Source organism: Rissa tridactyla, chromosome 6, assembly GCF_028500815.1.
Source record: "Rissa tridactyla isolate bRisTri1 chromosome 6, bRisTri1.patW.cur.20221130, whole genome shotgun sequence".
Classification (NCBI taxonomy): domain Eukaryota; kingdom Metazoa; phylum Chordata; class Aves; order Charadriiformes; family Laridae; genus Rissa; species Rissa tridactyla.
The window spans coordinates 42,808,428-42,828,617 of NC_071471.1; the positions used below are offsets into that span (position 1 = coordinate 42,808,428).

A 20,190-nucleotide genomic window follows, 5' to 3' on the forward strand; every position below is an offset into this window, starting at 1 on the left:
AAGCAGATGTAGCAGAGATAAGTCGGAGAAATATCAAAGAAAGTCTCAGAAGATGTGTACCAGGATACAGACCTGGTTCATGGAAGCGATTTCCTTTTCATTGCTGCAGCTGTTGAAATGGTCTAAATTTGGTTTTCCTTAAGTCTCTTGTCTTTATAGCGTTAATTATTAACAACTTTTTCTTGATTTGAAAAAAGCCTAAAAGTGTTCATAGGCCTTCAGATTCCCTCTGTGCAAGCCTGATCCCAAACTTGACTGGAAATCAGTGGGTAGAACCGAAATGACTTCTTGAGGAGAAAAGTCGTCAGAGATTTCACTTCTGCAGAGAATTAATATTTTGCTCCTGAAAGCTAATGAGGTGCAGCCATTCTTCTTAGACTCAACACCCAAAGCATGGACTACTTTTGTTCAAATTATTGAAGGGATTTTAGAAATACTAAAAAATTCAGTAGTGGTACTGAATGTTAAATAGAATTATCCTGGATGATAGTGAATACAGGATGTTAATAGGAATTTTATTTTTATGGCTTTGAAGTATTTTTTTAAAACTTGTTTTGAAGGTCATCTTTCTCAGAGATGAAGCAAACAATACATCTCACAGAATGAAAAAGCACTCTTTTGTTTTTATGTATTGATGTATTTTTCTCATTTTGTCTTCTATATTTACTAGTTCATAACCATTTAATCTTTTTTTGGTGAAAATATCCTGTAGAAATTTTTCTGTAGGAGTGTTCTGAAGTGTATGCCATTCATTAGGATTGAAGATTGTGTCCTTCCTCACCCAGGCAAATTATTATTGTGAGCTGGAAATTAAAATAAAAATCAATAGGTTTTGCAGCCAGCCTGTCACATTTGCTGAGCTGAACCAGTGATCCTAGTAGTGATAATTCTTTAAAATTCATAGTGTGGACTGACATTTAAGACAGACAGTATTGTATGCCCTAGTCTTCTAGTTTGCGTAGATGAATTGAAATTTTTTTGAACAATGCTAATTCCATTTAAAATATTTTTTTAAAATACTTTTGTATTTATTGATTCTTTACTGGATTAAGTTGACAACCACTGATACTGGTTTACGTGTTTTGTGAAGCTCTTTTGGTACATGGTGAGTTAATTGTTTTTTTTTTTTAGGATTACGACTATAATTAACTTAATATGACTCTCTGACTCTAAAGAATCAAAATGGGGAACGTTGTCCTACCCAGAAGTTAGGGCAGAGGGCTCTGGTGAAGTGTAGAAACATTCCCATATAGTTGATATTCTTCAGTTTCCTGCTCTTAAAATTTCATGGAAGGAATGCAGTTAGAAACTCGCCAATTTGGGTTAAACCAGGAACTGCGAAATAAAACCCGACCCAGACAGGACAGTTTTTATTCAAGCCCGAGCCTCTGTTGAACTGTCTGTTTTTATTCCGCCCCTGGCCCTGCTTCACTCCCCCACCTCTCTTCAAATTCACAAGTTTTTAAATGTAGAGATGTTTCTAATTTAGAAAATTATTTTGGCATAATGAACTAAAACAGAAAAGAGGGGACTAAACTGAGGGAGGTCAAAAAACAGATGGAAATAGAAAATCTGAAAACATCTAGTAAAAAAGAAAATCACCCTTGAAATAATTGAATCTAAAATGCTGAAATTATACATCTGCTTGGCAGCTGTGCATTCCTTAGACAGAGGTTCTGCTGCAGAAATGGCATTAGTCAACTTTTTCTCAAAGTTTGAAGTGCTGTTGTATAATATTTACATCTCTCTGTAATACTTTGGGTAATAGTCTTAGGAACCTGGGATGGGGGGGAGAATAGATGTGGAGGGAAGAGCTGGTGTAATAATGTCTTTCTTTGTCCTTAAGCATCTGCAGCATGCATGGTTGTTCACTGCAACGAAATCCTGTGATTTTCACTCTTGGTGGTTCTTTATGAGTATCTTTTAATTTCTGCTGACTTAATTTCAGAGGTGAGGTTGGTTACAGGGAAAACAGCCAAATAAAAGTATATGAAATGAGGGTGCACTAGCGACAAAAGAGTGTTACAAATGAAGAAACTAGCCTCAAGTGTTTTGCTCCCAACAATGGCCGGCAGTATTGCTCCAGAGGAAAGCGCAAGACAATCTGCAGCAGACAACTGTGGAATTACACTGCTCTGTGGAAGCTTCTTCCTATATCCCAGTAACCTGTAGCTAGTTGACGCCGTAATGCACATAAAATACGTTTCAGTAGATATCTACAGCATGTTTTTATACAGTACCTTAAAACGTTAAACCATTTTAGTTAGAAAAGGTTTCTATAAGCTATTAAGCAGGTTTATAAAAATGTGTAATTTTATATTTTCCTTTGTGTTCTTCTTTTTCTTTGTACTGTTTTGATGATGTTGGTGTTCATCAGAGTTACCTCTTGGTACTGAGATTTATATATGTTAGAGCAGGTGTTTGAGCAGGGGTTGGTTTGAGTTCTGATGTAAACGGTGATTTAGTTAGTGTAAGAGCCTATGATGGTTTTTGCTCTGTAAAAAGATATCAACCAAGGTGACTCTTGCTTCAAAGAATTTTAGCCAAAATTTTAAAGTTTGAGGTTATAAATGTCGTGGTTTTCAGAAATGTTGAATATCATTTTCAAAGTGTATCTGTTTTTGGAACGAGTAATTGTTTACAGGACTACATGTACTTGGAACAACTGAAGGTAAAATAATTCTCCTTCAGGTTACTTTCAGTGAGAAGAGAAGCTGTGGGTGTGCTGGAAATACAGATGGTAGGGTCTCATGAGGATTTGAAAGAGCAGAAATGGGACTTGGGGCAGGGTCATCGGTGGCTCAGGTAACAGGGAGTGTGGGGCAGAGGAGCAGCGGGGTGGTGAGGAAGGCTTGCTGGGTTTGAGCCCTGCAGCACAGTGGGGAGGGCTATGTGGGCAGAGGTGGGACTTGTCCTTCACCAGAGCTGCCCTCTAACAGGCTTTCTTACCTGGGGGTCGGAGTGACAGAACTGTGTATCTCCCTTCTGTGCATAGCACCTCGTTCCATATCTATGCAAAGGTTTCCTTTCCGCAAGTAGTTATTCCATTGTCACTTTTGATTTTTCCCTCTAGCGTCAGTACTTTGTTATAGTGTGAAATGAGGTGTCAGGCTATTAAAGTATAGCCAATACGAAGTTTCCCTCTGCACAAAGTTTAATACGTTATTTATTTGGTTTTGACTCTGTTTGCCATATGTTGTAGAAAAGACTGGGCACAAACAGGAGAAATCTACATGCAGTTGCATGGCTGCAGTCTTGTTGAGATCACAGAGATGTGGTGGGACAGCTGACATGGCTGGAGTGCTGTGGGGTCTGGTTATGGGCTCTCCAGGAAGGATGGGCTAGGATGGCAAGGGGTGCAGGGTGTTGTGGGGTTTTTTTGTGAGGGCGCCATGGGAATGTGCGGAGCTCTGCTTTTTGGGTGGATGAGGAGTCAGTTGAGAGTTTATGGGTCGGGATTAGCAGCACGTCAGCACTGGTGATGTTGATGGGTGTCTGTCTGATTGATAGCCTTCTGTGATGAAATTACTAGCTCAGTGAACGATTGGAGAGCAGTGGATATTGTTTACCTTGACTTCCATAAGGCTTTTGACAGTGTCTCTTGTAACATCCTCATCACCAAACTGATGGAAATACAGATTTGACAAATGGACAGTGAGATAGATTGAAAACTGGATGAACTACCAGGGAACTACTTCAAAGAGTTGTGCTCAGCAGCAGGAAGTGCAGCTGGAGACCAGTCACTAGCAGTGTGTCCCAGGGGTTGATGCTGGGTTCCAGTACAATGCGACATCTTCATATGACCTGGATGATGGGACAGAGCGCACCCTCAGCAAGCTTGTAGGTGATACAGAACTGGGAGGAGTGTTTGGTAGGCCAGGTGGTTGTGCAGTCACTCAGAAGGACCTGAATGGACTGGAGAAGCGAGCAGAGAGGGACCTCATGAAGATCAATGAAGGGAAATGCAAAGCTCTGCACCTGGGGAGAAATAACCTCACATATTGGTACAGACTGGGGACTGACTGGCCTGCAAAGCAGCTTTGCAAAAAAGGACCTGGGGGTCATGCTGGACAGCAAGTTGAACATGATCCAGGGAACGCACCCTTGCGGCAAAGGGCCTCCTGGGCTGAGGGACGTGATGATGCCCTTCAGCTCGGCACTGCTGAGACACATCTGGAAGGCCCTAGCCAGTTCTAGGTTCACAGTAAGGAATCAGGGGGTACCCCTGTGGCAGAGAGGTGCGAACAGCCTTGCTGGAAGCAAATGTCAGGGCCTGTTCTGTGTGCTTGGACATAGCGTGGAAAGGGGAGTGGATGGTGAGGTGGTGAAACTTGTAGCTGATAGAGGTGGTGTAAACTGGCTGTAGCAGTACTGAACGCCTGGATGATAAAATATCAGATGAGGTACAGTAAGTGCAATGTAATTTAATTCAGACAGAGGAAAAACAGTAATAGGCTCTAAATGAGGTATTAAGATTTGGGGAAATCTTCAGTAGTTTTCCAACAGCTCTTTGCTGTGAAGCTCCAAAGATTGCGCCTATCTGCTTAGGGTGTTTAAAGCTTCCCCCCCCCCCCCCCCCTTTCTTCTCTTTGTGTGTTTCCACTGTCACTTTTGTATTTGTGTAATTGTGGCCACGTGGAGAGTTGGATTTGTTTGCTAATCTGGCTGAAAACTAACCCTATGAAAACCCAGGGGTTTTTAGTAGTTCCAGCTCACGGTGAGACCATATGAGGAGTAAGGAGAGAGAAGCAGCAGCACTTCCCTTCTTACAGTCAGAACAGTTTGAAGCAGCATTCTATAGAGTAATTACAAGTTTTTTAAAAATGTGATTATGCAGATGTACACATTTATTATATATGGACATATGTGTGTGTTATAGTTCTGGTAACACAATTTTAGCAATCCCATTAAAACTAGAAGGTAATTTTTTTTTGTTGTTTTAGTTTGTTTTTTAATTCCCCTAGCAGTACAAATGGGATGCAGAACTAAATAGACTTGGGCCTCTTGAGTCAGGGAAAGAGAAACAGCAGAGAGGGAAATGGTGATGGTGATCTATCAAACCTTAAATGAAATTAAGAACTGATAGGGAATAATTTTTCACCACTTTTTCTCTCCATGGTATAAGGGAAGGGCAGGATACAAGCACAGTAAAATGTGTTTCTTTCCCTCCTTGCAGCAAGTACTTTAGTTGAAAAGTCACTGCCAGAATATGTGGCTGGGGATGAAAGTATTGTGCAGGTTTGCAGTCATACGGATTTGTTGAAGGATGTGTCCACTGATGGCAGTAGTGGTCATTTGTGTCCAGTTGTAGATCAGGAACTACACAGGCTTCTGGATGGAGCAAGGGAGGGCTCTGTTCTTTCGTGTTTCCCAACTGGTCTGATAGCAGGCAGCGTCACAAATGGAGTGCTCGGCTAGACATCTGCTGCCATGCAGTAGGCTAATTCGTGTGCCTTTTATCACACCCACACACACCCAGGCACGTCAGCTTCTCTGCTGTTACATTCAGTAGTGTCTGTACCGCCTACAGCTTTTTTTTTTTATATTGCACTGGCATCTAGCTGCCTTCATTGACATATTCGTTGGCTTTGGTTTAATGATATTGCCATCAAACATGAAGTAACATGTTCTTAGTGTCTACCTTATCCTGAATATTTTCTGTTCAGCTACTTTATTTTGGTTAGTGTGGAAAGACTGATAGTATAGTTTCCTAAGGACTGGAGCAGTGCAGCCAGGTAGACTTTCATTGATGTCTGCAATGAAAATCTGCTAGATGAATAAATAAGTAGGAGATGAAGAGTGCAGTTCTGTGCTACAGATAAGCAAGCCTAGCAGCCGGGTACACTCGAAGGGCCAGTTCTACTCCCTGTTAACGCCACCCTTGTGCGTCCTTGCCTTTTCCTTTACAGCAGCACTGTCTGGCACTCCCGATGCTGTAAGAATTTAAACTGGCTTGAAAGCCAATTACCTTTTTTTTTCCTTTTTCTTTTTTGCGCCTTTTTTTTTTTCCCCATAGGCTTTGCTTCTTGCCAGCCTAGCTGCGGTTGTGGGGGCAGACCAAGCGCCAGTGTTGGTGTTCAGAACAAGAGTGCCCCTTCCAGATGCAGTTTAGTTGTAGCATAGTGTGCTTGTGGGTAAGGCTGTCATTTGGGAGTGTTACCCATTTTGGAACACTTTTTTTCATTAGCTTGAATAATAGCGATCCCATGTAACTTCTTCGTGTGTATTGAGTATATCCCACCTCCCCAAAGCAAAAGCTTACTTTCCCCTTCCCACATTCCTCTTTGCTCTTCTCCTTTTGCAGTCGTGTCCTTTGTTTTGTAGTTTTGTTAAATGTTTCTGTTTCTGATCTAGTATGTAAAGTTTTGGATTTTGGCAAATTCCTAATACATAAAACTTCAAAGACAAGCTGCATGTATCAGCAAGCTTGAAGATTAGATGCCTGGTAAGATTAGGGAGTGGATGGCACACTGCTTCGGTTTCAAAGGTCTTGAGCTGTGTTAATGTCCCCAGAGGTGAAGGATGTTATGATCAGAAGTGTTCAGTAAACTTGTTATGCCTGATAAGGGGGAAGTCAATATGCACATACTGTCCAGCCGGTGAGACATGTTGTTTGGCACCAGAGGATGTGGGAGGGAAAGGGAGAGGGAACTGTGGTTAGGGGAATATGCATGTGAGTGGGGGAATGGATATATTGCAAAGGACAGGGAGAGTGAAATCATACAGGGTATAGGGAGAGGGCTGTGGCAATTACGTTGGGAAAAGATACAGACCAAAATAGAACATAAATCTGTAGGAAACCAGGCCTTCCTAGGTCTGTTGCTCATAGTGTGCAATTTGTTTGATGTGTGATGACTTCTCCTCCCCCCCTCCCTTCCTCCCCACCCCTCCCCCTCCGAATGAAGAGGAAAATTTGAGATGAAAGAATCACTTGAGGTATGAAAACCAGAAATACCATAGGTGTGTGTTTGGCATCACTGCCAGGGCAGAAGGGATCAATTCAACTAAGTGTTTTTTTTCTTCTGTCTTCCTCATCTAACCTAGGCTTTAGTAGAACAGAGACAAGGCACAATAAAATCTTTATATAGCAGGGACAGATAGAACAACGTGTATGCTACTCTTAAATCCAAGGAGTTTTACAGAGGTGGTCAAAAACGAGCTTAAAGTGACATAGCATCTATCAAGTAAAACATGGGTGCTCCTTCCTGTGTATTACATGAAGCTGGCTCACGGCTATGAATGGGGGAAATATATTTGAGAATTAAATGCAGTTGTTTAAAATATATTTTTCAAAGGACTGCTGCAGTTGAAGCAGAAGACTAGCTTTTTGACAATGGTCATAGTGGAATTAAATGCATCTTAACAGTGCAGTTGGTATGAGAGAATAATCTAAAAATACAGTGTTGAAATGTCTGACAAGGTCATAGGAGTACTGATGCAGCCACATGTTTATATATTAGTATGTATGCAGACCACACTCCTCCACCTGCTGAACCGATTATACTGTAATAGAAAACAGATTCTGTGTACACTGCTTGTTGCAAATTCACTTGTTTTTTTCAAATGCTGGATTTTCCTAATGTCACCCTTTTGCACCAAATTTTGTTTTCAGTGGGAAGCATTATCATCCAGAACTTGTGCTTTTGGAAGTTATATTAGGAAATATTTTATCATCATGCAAACAAATTTCCCCATGTTGTTCAGTTTTTAATTTTAGTTTAGAATGCAAGTTTCTAAAAATAGACTTTAAAAATAACTTTATTTAAAACAGTAATTTTGATACATCTTTCAGAAGATAATTTCTCTGCTCTTGAAAGCAGTAACACATGGGCATAGCTTTGTTTGGCTAGACTTAGAGTTCAGTTATAGCTCAGTGGGGCGGCTTGGGCACAGTTATCTTAGAGATCAGTGTCTAAAGTGGCACTTGCTAAAACAGTTAGTAATGTTCACAGTGACGTTTCTCATACGGATAAAGTCTGTTCAAAAGGACAGTTCCTTTAGAATGACACCTGTCAGGGTCTGTATTGCTTGTGCACCCAGGAGTAGTACAGTTAAAAGAAGTTAGAGGAGATTTTCCATTTCAATACTCCTTTTTAACAGTACTTCATGTAATCTGTTTTGTGTCTCTTCTGCGGGTAACTTGTTTCACCATGTATGTAGTCTGCAGCTTTCAAAGAAGGCTGTGATTGTAAAAAAACCAAAAAGTTTTTATAAGCAAATATATTTCCTGACGCTATTTTTCATTTGTTATAATTAGTTTCCACTGACAATGTGAGTTTAGGGTTACTGGATTTTTTTGGTTGGTTTTGATTTGTTTTTTTTTTTTGTTGTTGTTCTTTGGTTTTGGGTTTTCCCCCCTCCAGTGACTGGTTGTAATCTTTGCTGGCATGAAACTTGTGCTGAACTGAAGTACTAAAGGCATTTGTGAATGTCCTCATAAAACTTCACAGTCATGTTTTCCTTTTGACCTTTTGGAAAATAGTGCATTAGCAGAGAATCCTCAATAAAACATGTATACGTTCTTTTATTTTTAGCGCAGTAGGTTGAAGCCTTCAGGATTACTCTGTATTTTTAGGGCTGTCTTAATTTTCTTTATATATAGTGCTTGTGTGAAATATCCCAATAATAGGTCTGGAGACCAAAACACGACCTGTGGGAGTGAGGGGGAAGTTTATGCTAAAAAAAACACACAACAAAGTTAACAACTACAGGGAGGGTGCGAAGGGTGGAACTGTTATATAGGCCTTCTGAAAGAGAATCAACACTAATAACTTCTTGCAAGCCATTTAATAGCTGTCAGGTAATCATGTTATGGTGTTTTGAGCTTCAGTTTTAATGTGTAAACATACTTGCTCTTCCACTTCAACCGTTTGAATAAATTTTATTCCAACTGAGTAAGTGTTATTAAATAAATTTTAAAAGAAAAATAACTGATGATGTGTTAGAATATTTGGAGCATTTTCTGTTACCTTGAGGTTAATATAGAAATGCTGAGTAAAACAGAAAATACTGTCAGTTAGAAATTGTGATCCTACTTTGAATTTTGGTTGTCTGATACAAATTACACATTGGAAATAAATGATCCAGAAAAAAAATTTTTAGATTAATAACATATAAGAGAGGTTCCATTGGGGAAAGATTTAAAAGATTTAGAGTTTTGCATAATCTGAAAGATTAAATGTATTTTATATAATGCATACAAGCAAAATGACTGTATGTTGCCTTCTGTAAAATAACAAGAGGTCTTGCAAATATAAGTCAATATTTGCACTAAATAAAAATATTCATGTTTAAAGTGCTCATATTCTGTAAGTAACAAAGGCATCTGAGTAGGATTTTTGCTCCGATACATAACAAAAAAACCCCGGCCCTGCATTTACTTTGCCTAGAACGTAAGGGTAAAGTAGCCAGCTGTTAGTGCTTCTGATCTTGACCTGCAATAACCAAGGTTAAGAAACGTTCATAGTGGGTTTTTTTGTAAATGTATTAGTATATTGATAGGGGTGATTATTTTAATCATCATGCCTACTCTAGTTTTTTTGCCAGATTTAAAATCTTCTGGAAGCCCCTATCATTAGTGGTATTTGACATTCCTCACTAGATTCTGGGGTTTTAGTGTGAAAACACTGTTTCAGATCAACACCTCTTAACATTCAGAATTTGTTCCTATTTTGTAGTTGGGAATCAATACAGGAGAAGCTGTGTGAGTGAAGGATCCTCTACCTAAAGATCCCTCATCTCTGAATTTCTGGTTTTGACTTCTTAAACATATTTAAAAATCTAGGCCCAAAGCTTGATGATAGTTAAGAGTTTCTGGCAGCCTTTGTTGTTGGCGAGATGTTTTTTACAGGAACAGAGTGGTTCTACAGATGGCCAAAGGTCTCCTCTTGTTAGAGTTGCAGAAGAATTGCCACCCTTACTGGTGTTTTGCAGTGTCATATTTAGTTAAGCCAACAAAAGTATAAACCACCTCCTATGGAAATCACACAAGAGAAAAATCAGTGTGAGCTCCTCACTGCCACGCTGATTCCCTAAAGGCTTGCACCCTCTCGAGATACCTTGAGGGTTTTTTTCTGTTCCTGGTAGAATAACATTTGGTATTTTGTTTAATGAGTAAAATTACTACTGCTTGAAAAATGTTTTTCGAGTTATTTTTTCTCTTTTATACTATGCTATCACTAGAATGATTGATAACTTATTTTTTTCAAGTCTTTGTCTCTTATCTAGTAGGTTAATGGTATCTTAGTAATTTCAGTATGTTCAGAATGGTAAAAATCTTGGCTATTTTGTTTACCGCAAAATACTTATGAAAAAAGGCTGTGGCAATTCGGAATGCTACAGAAATAGTATCTTTTAGAGAAAATAGATGGAGACAGTTTGTATATCTGTAAGATCAGCTCCTATGTTCTCGAGGGATAACTTTATTGTGCTTGTTGTTATTTCTGTGCATGTATGTAACTGATCTGAAAACTTAGACCTTGTAGTGTAGTTGTATCCTAAATAAACTATATGTGTATAGTTTGAAAAATTAAGTGAATTCATAGCAAAATTGTCCCTTTCATTTGGGTTTATGTAGTGGCATTCTGAATGAATTTCTGTCTCATTTGATGCCCAAGAATGTTTTGGTTCTGAGACGCAAAGCTCTCTGGGTGAAGAAGAGCTATTCTTGCTAACTCCTTGCTCCCGAGTAAGATCTGTTCGTTTGTTAGGGTAGTGAGAGTGAACTTTGAGTGCGGGTATGGTGAACTGAAGTGGTACCTCGGTGTCCCGAGTGCGCAGCAGCTGTCCCCCGGCCGGCGGCGGGCTTCGGGCTGTCACCGCCGGCGGCGCGGCTCCTCCGCCGCTCGGCAACAAATAAATCGTTTTCTTTCCTATTTCAGCTCCGTGCCCTGCTCGGCAGCGCCGAGATGCCATTTTAAGAGGTTAAATGACTTTCTGAGGGCTGCGGGGCGGGAGGAGGGGCGGGAGGAGATCGGGTTACCGGCCGCGAATTCCAGCGCCGCCGCCGGGCCCGGGCCCGGGCCCGGCCCCGTCGCGCTCCCCGCTGGCCCTGCCCCGCTCGGCAGGGCCGGGCCGGGCCCGGGGAGGTTCTCCGGGAGGGGGCCGGGGAAGGGGAGCCCGGCTCCCTGCCTCCAGCGCCCCTCCCAGGCACCCGGGATGCGAGAAGGACACCGGCTCGTCTAGTGTCTTTCGTTTCTCGAGGATTTCGGGGGTTTTGGGTTGGCTCCGAGTAAGCCTAAGAACTTGCTAGGAAACAACTCGGTTTTGAAGTATTTTTAGATACCAGAAATCCGCGTTTAATTCTGCTTAGCTGTAGCAGTGTTTATAAGGACTTTCTGGAAACAGGTTATTGTGCTTAAAATATTTCTTTCGAGAGCTGGAAAGTTAGTTATCTGATGCATTTATTTCCTTCTCATTTTTCAAGTTGCTACCTATATTTACAGTATTATGTAAATTCTAGGCAAATATTTACTTTTTTCATGGAGATATAGGTTTGTGTATTTTGCTTGTTTTCCCATCTCTTCCCATGGATACAAAATAGCAATTTGAAGTAATGTGTTTTAAAGATCGTATAATTTGCATTTAATGTTTGCACTGCAGCAGTACTTAGTTGTTCCTTGGCAGAACAATGGTTGTGTACTTAGTGCACACTTTTTAAAGCCTTCACCGTTAAAAAAAAAAAAGCAGGAGAATATCATTAAGGCTTTTTATAATAGAACTGTGTTTGTATTTAAAGTTTCAAGTTGACTTTGGAACAGAATGCTCTGTGGAATATTTATTGTAGTAGTTACAGTGCAAAGATACAGCAACGTCAGCTTATATCTACTCTTCCTGTAGGGTCATTACCATGTGTCTGGTGTACTTTCCTGAGGCTGCAAAAATATTTTCAGGTAAAAGAAACTAAGGAGGAAATCTTAATTTGAAACTCTGACCATGTTGTGTTGTGGGTTTTGGTGTGTTCCTTCCCTTTCCCCCCTCCCCCTTTTTAATTCAGGTTCTAAATCATTCTGCCAGTGAGGTGTCTGTAACTTGATTTTTTTTTTTCCCCCTATTTTCTGTATCACAGAAATTGGGTAAGTAATGACTCTAGATTTCCTCAAGAGCCAAGTACAGCTTTATTCAGAGAAGACAGCAAGAGCATGAGATACCACATTTATTGGAGGCTAAACGATGACCACTGTATATCAAGTGCTGTGAAATGTACAAAGCAAATCAACTGCAAAAATATCTTATATAGCAACTGGTTGGAGTTGTATTATTTGTAAAATAATATGGAGCTGTTAGATCATGGGATTTTTCTTCATGGCATGTAACCTCTTTGTAGCAAAAGAGGTAAAATGATCCTGGTTGTGGTTAGCAGTGCAGCTTTCTTGTCAAAGGAATTCCTTTTATTCCCCTCCCTCCTCCCACAAAAAAAAGCAATCACCCACTGAAATGGGGAGTCCTATGTCAAAATTCTACAGTTGTTTTAGTTAGCACAAAGCACTAGCAGAGAGTATCTTGTTCTGATGAAAATTCTTTCTAAGAGTTGCTGCTGCTTTATCCCTGAGCTCCCCTAAACCAATGGGGTCAGACTGGTTATTTCTGTTTCACTGCAGGGAGTCTTTTACCTCTCCCAGCAGAAGTGTCTCTGGGACAGGTTGGAGAATTTTTCTTCTCAGTCTGAACAGGAGAAATCTAGTCTTGACTGGTTACTGTCTTCTCCACAAGTTTAAAATCTGAACATAAATTTTCGGGAAGATGGAGTTTACCCCTAAGGTCAAGAAAATTTGACCTTAAGAGTAAAAATGAAAATGGACACTATCTCAGTTTTTTTAGTAAGACTATATATAGTAAAAATAAATGACTTGATCATCTCATCTACTCTTTAGCCAGATTCTTTTCAGCATTTTCTCAACTCAGCGTGTGCCACACTATATTTCAAAATCTGTTTAGTGTTGGTTAAAAAATATGTTTATTCCAAAAAAGCAGTATGCAGCAGAGGCAGCTGATATAAAAAGGTAACTGATATAAAAAACCTTCACCTTCTTGTTTCTGTTCCAGTGTGTATATCTATAATGGATTTCAGTGCAGTTCAGACAGTTTCATGATTTTTAAGCTGAGATCTCAGTGTGTATAATGCCTAGAAGTGGGAAAAGGACTATAAATGCATACGTAATGTATTTTACTTAGGTACTTGTGCCAGTTCAGAAACTTCAAGCAGTCTAACTGCGATGGTTAAGCCCCTGCGCTGGGATCCAGGGTGAATTAATAGATGGAGAGCTAAATGGGTAAAATGGTATCGCCAACGCTCCTGCCTTAGTTGAAACGGAGTGTAGCTGCTGCAGTCACGCTGTAAGTTAGCAACGAACATATCTGAATTATGTTGCTTCTGCCCACGCATGCTTACCTTGCAAAATGTTTGCATAGGTCTTCATTAAAAATACTTCCCTTAATCTGCTGTGGCAAGCAACAAGATTATTTTGGCACTAAAATAACCCGGTATTTGAGCTAACAGGCTTGCAAATGGAGGATATGCTGTATGTTTCCAGTGTTGCATTCTCAGTAAAACTCTCTCAGGTGTTTGTTTGTCTATCTGGTAGGGCAGTGAGCTAATGGGTGGTTCTGCGCCTTTCACTTCTTTTGTTATAGTCCATCTAGCAATTGTGGTGACCAGGTTAAGTCATTTCATTGTCCTGATCAGTCAGAAATCCAGCCTATCAAAAAACAAACCCAAACCAAACAAAAAACCCAACACCAAACCCATCACATCAGTTACTTGAGGAGCCTCATCCTTTGGTTACGTGGGGTACCAGCTCTGGTCTGCGAGTCGGGGGAAGGTAGCGGGATCAGGACTAAACCTTTTGGTTTTGACTCACTGTTCTGCTGAATTAGAACAGAAATTGTAGCCAGCAGGCTGCAGGCTTGGTCTCCCAAGTCTGGGTCCCCCAGTAAAAGAGCGACTGATGGAATGGCTTGGCCTGCAGCAGGGGGGCTGCCAACCACCAGGTGTGTTTGTTCTGCCTGCAGAAGGCTGAGGAATGATCTGTTTGTTGTCCTCAGCTACCCAATGGCTGTTTTAGAGAAGGTGGAGTTAGAGTCTTCCCAGGAGTGCAAGTTGAAAGGATGATAAACTACTGGTTACGAGTTACAGCAAGGTAATTTCTTACTGGATTAAAAAAAAAATAGAATAGCGAGGTACTGGGGCATGTTGCTGAGAGAGGCTGCAGAACTGCCATTCTTGGACATATTTAATGTATTACTGGACAAAGTCTTGAGCAACTTAACCTAACTTTGCATTTGGCTTTGTGTTGGGCAGGAGGTTGGACTGAGTGACTTCCAGAAATCTGTTCCATCCTCTGTGAGCTGATGGTTCTGTCTGACAGCAGCTAGAATGCATGAGGTTTCCAGTTCGTGTGGTCACCTTGTCTTCCTCTGGAGCTCTGACTGTTTGTATCTGATCTGATTTCTGACCCAGTCTAATAGATTGCTTGGTTGGTCCTTTTTGATTGGCATCATTTTACTCGAATGTGTGGGTGAATGGAGGACAGGAGCAAAAAATGCTTGACCTTGTTCAACAGCAGCCGTGTTAGTTTATCTATATGCAGTGGATAAATTTGATTTGTATTGTGTGTCAGTGAGTTAAAATGAAAACTGAAACTTTAGTGTATAGTTTGCAAGTGTACCACTGTCTTCCTTTTGTTTCACAGTTGAGGGAAGAACTCAGCTAATAGATGTGGCACTGAGTGATGGCCTTTTTTTTTTAGGGTCAGGTAGGTGGGCTTTTCTAGTAGATCTTTCTTTAGAAGGAGACTTCACAGGACTTTATTTTTTTTTCAATTCACTTCTAAAATTAGTTACTTGTAACTGAGGTATGCTTATTTCGGATGGCCTGAGTTCTCGCTTTCTAAAGATCTAGGTTGGGGCATGAAAAACTATGTAGGCAATTTTTTCTGTTTATCCCCCATTTGTGGTAGTCTTCTATTCCCTGATTTAAGTCTGTCTTTATACAGAGAACTGAGGTAGGAGAGCTGCCAAATGGTTTACTGCTACAGGCTATCTGAAAATCTCAATCTGAAAATATTTTGTCAGTGGGAGCTATTGGGTAGATGCCTAGCATTTTAATTTTTTTTTTGGTTGGTCTGACCACTTAGTTGTCTAAATCTATTTGGGCTCCTATTTTATTTTAAATCTTAGTATCTGTATTAGCAAAAGTAACTGTACGTAGTCTTGTGCTTACAGCAGTTACTACTTCGGGTTTTTTAAATTGTGGGTGTTTGTGACCTGGGAAAGAGAACGTAATACGATGGTTGTTAAAATGTTGTTTGTTTCTAAGTGCATATTTGAAACAATGGAAAGACTTTTAAAAATGTTGAAGTTCTGAAGTGTTTCTTCTGTCAGTGTTAGATTTGGCAGTGGTTCACAAACACAAGAAACAATTTGCCAGGAAAGGAGTAACTCTTAATGTACTTCTTGTGAGTCCCATGATTTTTCTGCAAATGTTAAAATCCTATTGTAGGACTTAGAAGGGGGGAGTTTACTTCCAAGTGAAGTAAAATTAGTTTTGTTCCTTCCTTTTGTGAGGTAGGATATGAAATGACTATAGGTGGAATCGTTGGCCTGTAAGCAATTATTTTTAAATAGATGCAATCGAAAACTGACGGCAAATTTTTTCAGCTTAAGTTCATGCACATCGGGTTTTCAAACTCAAGAAAGGACAAAGGTATCATTTGTGTAATAATATTTAATAAACTCTGGCAGGTTTTGAATTGGTGTTCTGGCTATCTGCAGGTCTTGCACAAGTAAATCATTACGTTCTTTTTTCAGTTGGGTTTTTCTTGGCTACGTTACCAAATGTGAATGTTATCACTCAACTCCATAGAATTCTTTCTATTTTAAATGTTTAAATCAGATTGTTAAAGAAACCATGTTGGAACTTGATGGAGGACCAGAAACCTTAAGGCAGATTGCTAAACTAGAGAAAATTCCACAAATACTAAAAGCAAGAATCTTTTTCACTCGTTCTTTGTATGTTTTCCAAATATCAGCTGTGGACTGGCATTAAGTAACATCTCTTAGTCTATCCTCTTGTTACTACTTCTTTCAATTTAGACTGTTTGAAAATTACAATTTCTATACTGCACATACGTATAAACGTATGAAGATAACTTTGAAGGACAAGCGTTAGCTTGCAAGTCATGTTTACTTGTAAGATGGTGCATATGAGTTAGGCCCAAAACCAAAATATTCCTTTATTTGTTTACATGGTGTGTTGATAGCCATTGTGCAACTGTTACTTCTTTTCTGTAGCTTGTTGTTTTCCCCCCAGACATCATTAGAAGGTAGAAATATAAACATTTAGTATCTTTCTTGGCTTTTATTTAAAACTGTGCATTTGATGTTTTCCTTTTTGTTAGAGTTTTTAATTAAAATGTACTGCAACATCAACAAGAAATAGGATGGATCTGTGAGCTGGAAAGCTTTCTCAAATATGACTGTAGTTTTATCAAAGAGAAAACTCAAGAAAACGTCAGGCAAATACAACTATGTTTTTTCATTAAGTGGGGTTTTTTTGTTTTCTTTTTTTTTTTTATCTTGCATTAACTCAGACTTTAAAAAAAACATGTTTCCTTGGAATTCAGGTCTTTCTTCCTTGTCTTTTGGGTTGTTTTTTTTTTTTGTGTGTATCATTTAAATTTGAATGATTGGTTTAAATATCATTACTGTCAGAAAAGTCGAGGTGTTCTTGCAGAGGATTAGCTAATGAAAGAAGTGAAAATTGTTCTTCCCCTGATATATTCTTTGTAACAACTGTATTTGAAAATTTTCTTAGGTAAGAAGTGGCTTTTTTGATTTTTTTTTTTAACTTTTTTTTAGTAGCACATAAACTGAATAGCATCAGAGGAAGCCTTGTTAAGGAGGATAAAATAAAGATAATAAGATAAATGTAATAAAGATAAGACCATATTATAGGCAACATCCCATCATAATTCTTGTGCAGTGTTTCTTAGTACTGCAGTAGCAGAAATCATGATTTCAGTAGTTCTAGATTCTCCATAAATTACTTTAGTTTCACTGTTGCTGACAGTGGCTTGGAAAGCTCTTTATCTGCTTTTCAGTGGTAGCTGCATATCCTGGTGGTGCTGTTTAATTGGTGTTTCACACAATTGTTTGTCCTAAAAACATAACATCAGAACAGTCTAAAGTATTAAATGTGCTTTTCTGTTTGTTCAGTGTTGTATCCTGTCATGCGTTTTAGCAAAGAGAAGCCCTTGTAGCACATCAAAATACATCCAACTTTACAGATAGAGCTTAAGCTGTGAAAAATTCTAACATTCATGACCACAGGAAAGAAAGAGCAGCTGACTAAAGAGTGTAAGAATTGTAAAAGTCTAAAAATAGAATTTTTTTTAAATGTGGAAAATGTTTTTAAAAATAATCCAGGTGCTGAAAGATCTGTAGAAAAATAATGTACTATTACTGTGCAATAATGGAAAAGTTGTTTGTCATTACTTCATATGCAGTAGACAATTTGCTTTTTCGGATGCCGCTCTATGGCATCAGTGCAGCTGAAGCAGCATGGCAGGGCTGAGGAGCTTTGGGGTGGGTACTTCCCTCGCTGTACAAGTAGGTTGAATTATGGAGTATTTTAACTTCTGTCTGGAGAGGAGCAGTAGCTATAACAAAGCTGTTCTCTCTGCACATCTTTTCCTTACCTCTTTCATTATCCTAAGCAGTCTCCCTGCTCTACATCCCATTCAAAGTATAAATATTTTCAGTTATTCAATTATTTAAGACGCCTTCCTATATACATTGCTGATAAACTTTTCTTTGTTATGACCTTTGAACCCGATGGTGGGTGAAATCTTGTTTTTCCTCCTCCTATTGATACACCTTTGAAAGTCTCATCTATCAACTCAAATAGAAGGGTATTGCTTCATCCTGCTAGTGTTTTTCCTGTATTTGGCTTAACATATTCTGTATCTTTAAGAGCATCTTGAGCATGTAGTTTTCAAATGATCAGGTGTCTTTTTTTTGACACACACTCCCCAGGCAGGTAATTCAGTTTGTCAATTCTAGGATCAAGTTACAAATAGTGTGGTAAGAATTACAGATCTGAACTGATGCTATTTTTCAGTATCTAAGAATGTTCCTCTTGAGATAAATTATAAATATTTTGCTACCTTTAATAAGGAGGAACTATGGGCAGGTCTCAGTTTATTTAACAGAACAAAACAGCCCCACACCAAGCAGCCAAGAAGACCCCCACCTCCGCCAAACCAGTTTGCTGGACTGCGCACAGAAGAACTGATACTGTCATTGTACAAATTGCAGCGTGTTAGGTTCTGTTGACAAAGAGATAAACCTTACCCCTGAGTGAGAGCATGGACAAGGAAAGCCCACAAGCTCCTCATTCATCAAAAGAATTCTTGAATGCTTCAATCTTTAAGCTTTTTTGAGCTGTATCTTGAAGAATATGTATTAAGAGGGTTGTCCTCTCTGCCTCCCAAGTTGGCTAGGGAAACACAAAATAACCGGAGGCTGTTTAATGCCTTTGCAAGCCTTGGCAAGAGTTAGCAGTCCAGTTCAAGGACACTATTGGGAGTTTTTGGTTTGGGTCATGCATATCTCTGTCCCGTGTCATCATTGTTTCCTCCTTATTTTCCCCGCTCCCTTCTCCAATTTCAGGAAAGGCCAAGACCCATGTAGTCTGATCTACGTGGGGTTTTGGTGGTTTGACAGTCTAAAACTTATTTAATCACATCACTGGATTATCCTGTAACATTCTGGTTTATTAGAGACAGACGTCCTCTATTTTAAAGAACTTCAGAATTTCTGGATCTCACCTGACTTCCAGGCATAAATGCACAAATAAAATACATTACAGCATCTTGGGCTCACCCTTTCCTGGGTTTCCTGTAACTTCAAACTTTTTTTTTTTTTTTTTTTTTTAGTTCTTACCCCAGGTATTCTTTTCCTCTCTAAATAAGGATGAGTTAGGCTATGGAGATGCTTATGTTACACTAATGGCAGGCATCTGCTCTAGTGACTGCCAGCATATGATTGCATACTTCTTTGATCGAAATGTAGTTGCATTGCTTAGATCTTTCAAGTTCTGTTTTCTTTTTAAATATAAAGAGCTGTAAACTGGTTATTGAGTTGTTGTGTGGTTCTGTTTAAATATACTCAAATCTGTTCTGTTTTAGTTTTGAGAATATACTAATGTGAGAAGGAATGTGCACGAGTACTGCATCTATTCAGCAGAACTTCTGTTTAAACATATTCATTTATTTCTGCTCACTTTAGTAACTTTTATTATCTTGTGACTCTTCTAGAGCCAGCAGAACCAAGTCAGACTTTCTAACCTTCCTCATGTGCTTGAAAGCTGTTTCCTGAGTTGCAGTCCTGTATACTTCAATAAATCACTTGAAGTAAATGCAGGGGCATATCTGGGGTACATGCTTTCTTAGCATTGTGTTAGTGGTGGAAGATTCCACAAAGGAAAGTAACCTGGTTTTGACCTTGGGTTGAGTTGGTAGGGCTGATAGTTAGGAAAGCTGCATACTTCTACGGGGCAAGATGAAAGATACTACTATAAACAGAGCCTGCTCCTGCATGGCTATGTAATTCTGTGTCAGTTTTAGTTGTTTTAGAAGATCCTTATAAAAAGGTGGAAAGTTGTTTCATCCTTCCTAACATTCTGTAGCTTATAAGGAAGGGGCTACAGAAATAACATGTTCTTTTACATTTTAAAAACATTGGAATATAAAACTTGTTCCTGCTTGCCGTTGTAAGACATATCATCTTACAAATTTTAAATCCATAACCTGTACATTTTTCCCAACAATTGTTTGTTCCAACAATTTTATTTCAGATTTGAATAAGCAAAAGCAGTCATGGTAGTGTCTGTATATCTCTTCCTTTTGTAATCTTGTTTAATTATGTGGTATTCATATCAGAGTTTTAATTGATGTACCTTGCTCTAAAAAGAAAACAGAGGCAAAATGTAAATAACCAATCCTTTTTAAAACACTTCAGGAGAACCTGACTTTTCTGTTGTTTACTTTCAGTTTGCTCTTGGACAGCCTTTCACCTTTCTTCACCTGAATAAGGAAGCTGCTGTCCTGAACTGGGATTCTTTGCTATTTTCAATGAATACTCTTGGAAACTATCCAGTGTTGAAATGTATCAGCACTTGCAAGTGTCTTG

General features: G+C 39.2%; 1 protein-coding gene across 2 annotated transcripts in view; it reads left to right on the forward strand.

Moving 5' to 3' along the window:
• Nucleotides 1-20,190, forward strand: part of BMPR1A (bone morphogenetic protein receptor type 1A) — an 86,405-nt gene that overhangs the window by 5,294 nt on the left and 60,921 nt on the right. The gene's annotated exons all lie outside the window — the stretch shown is intronic.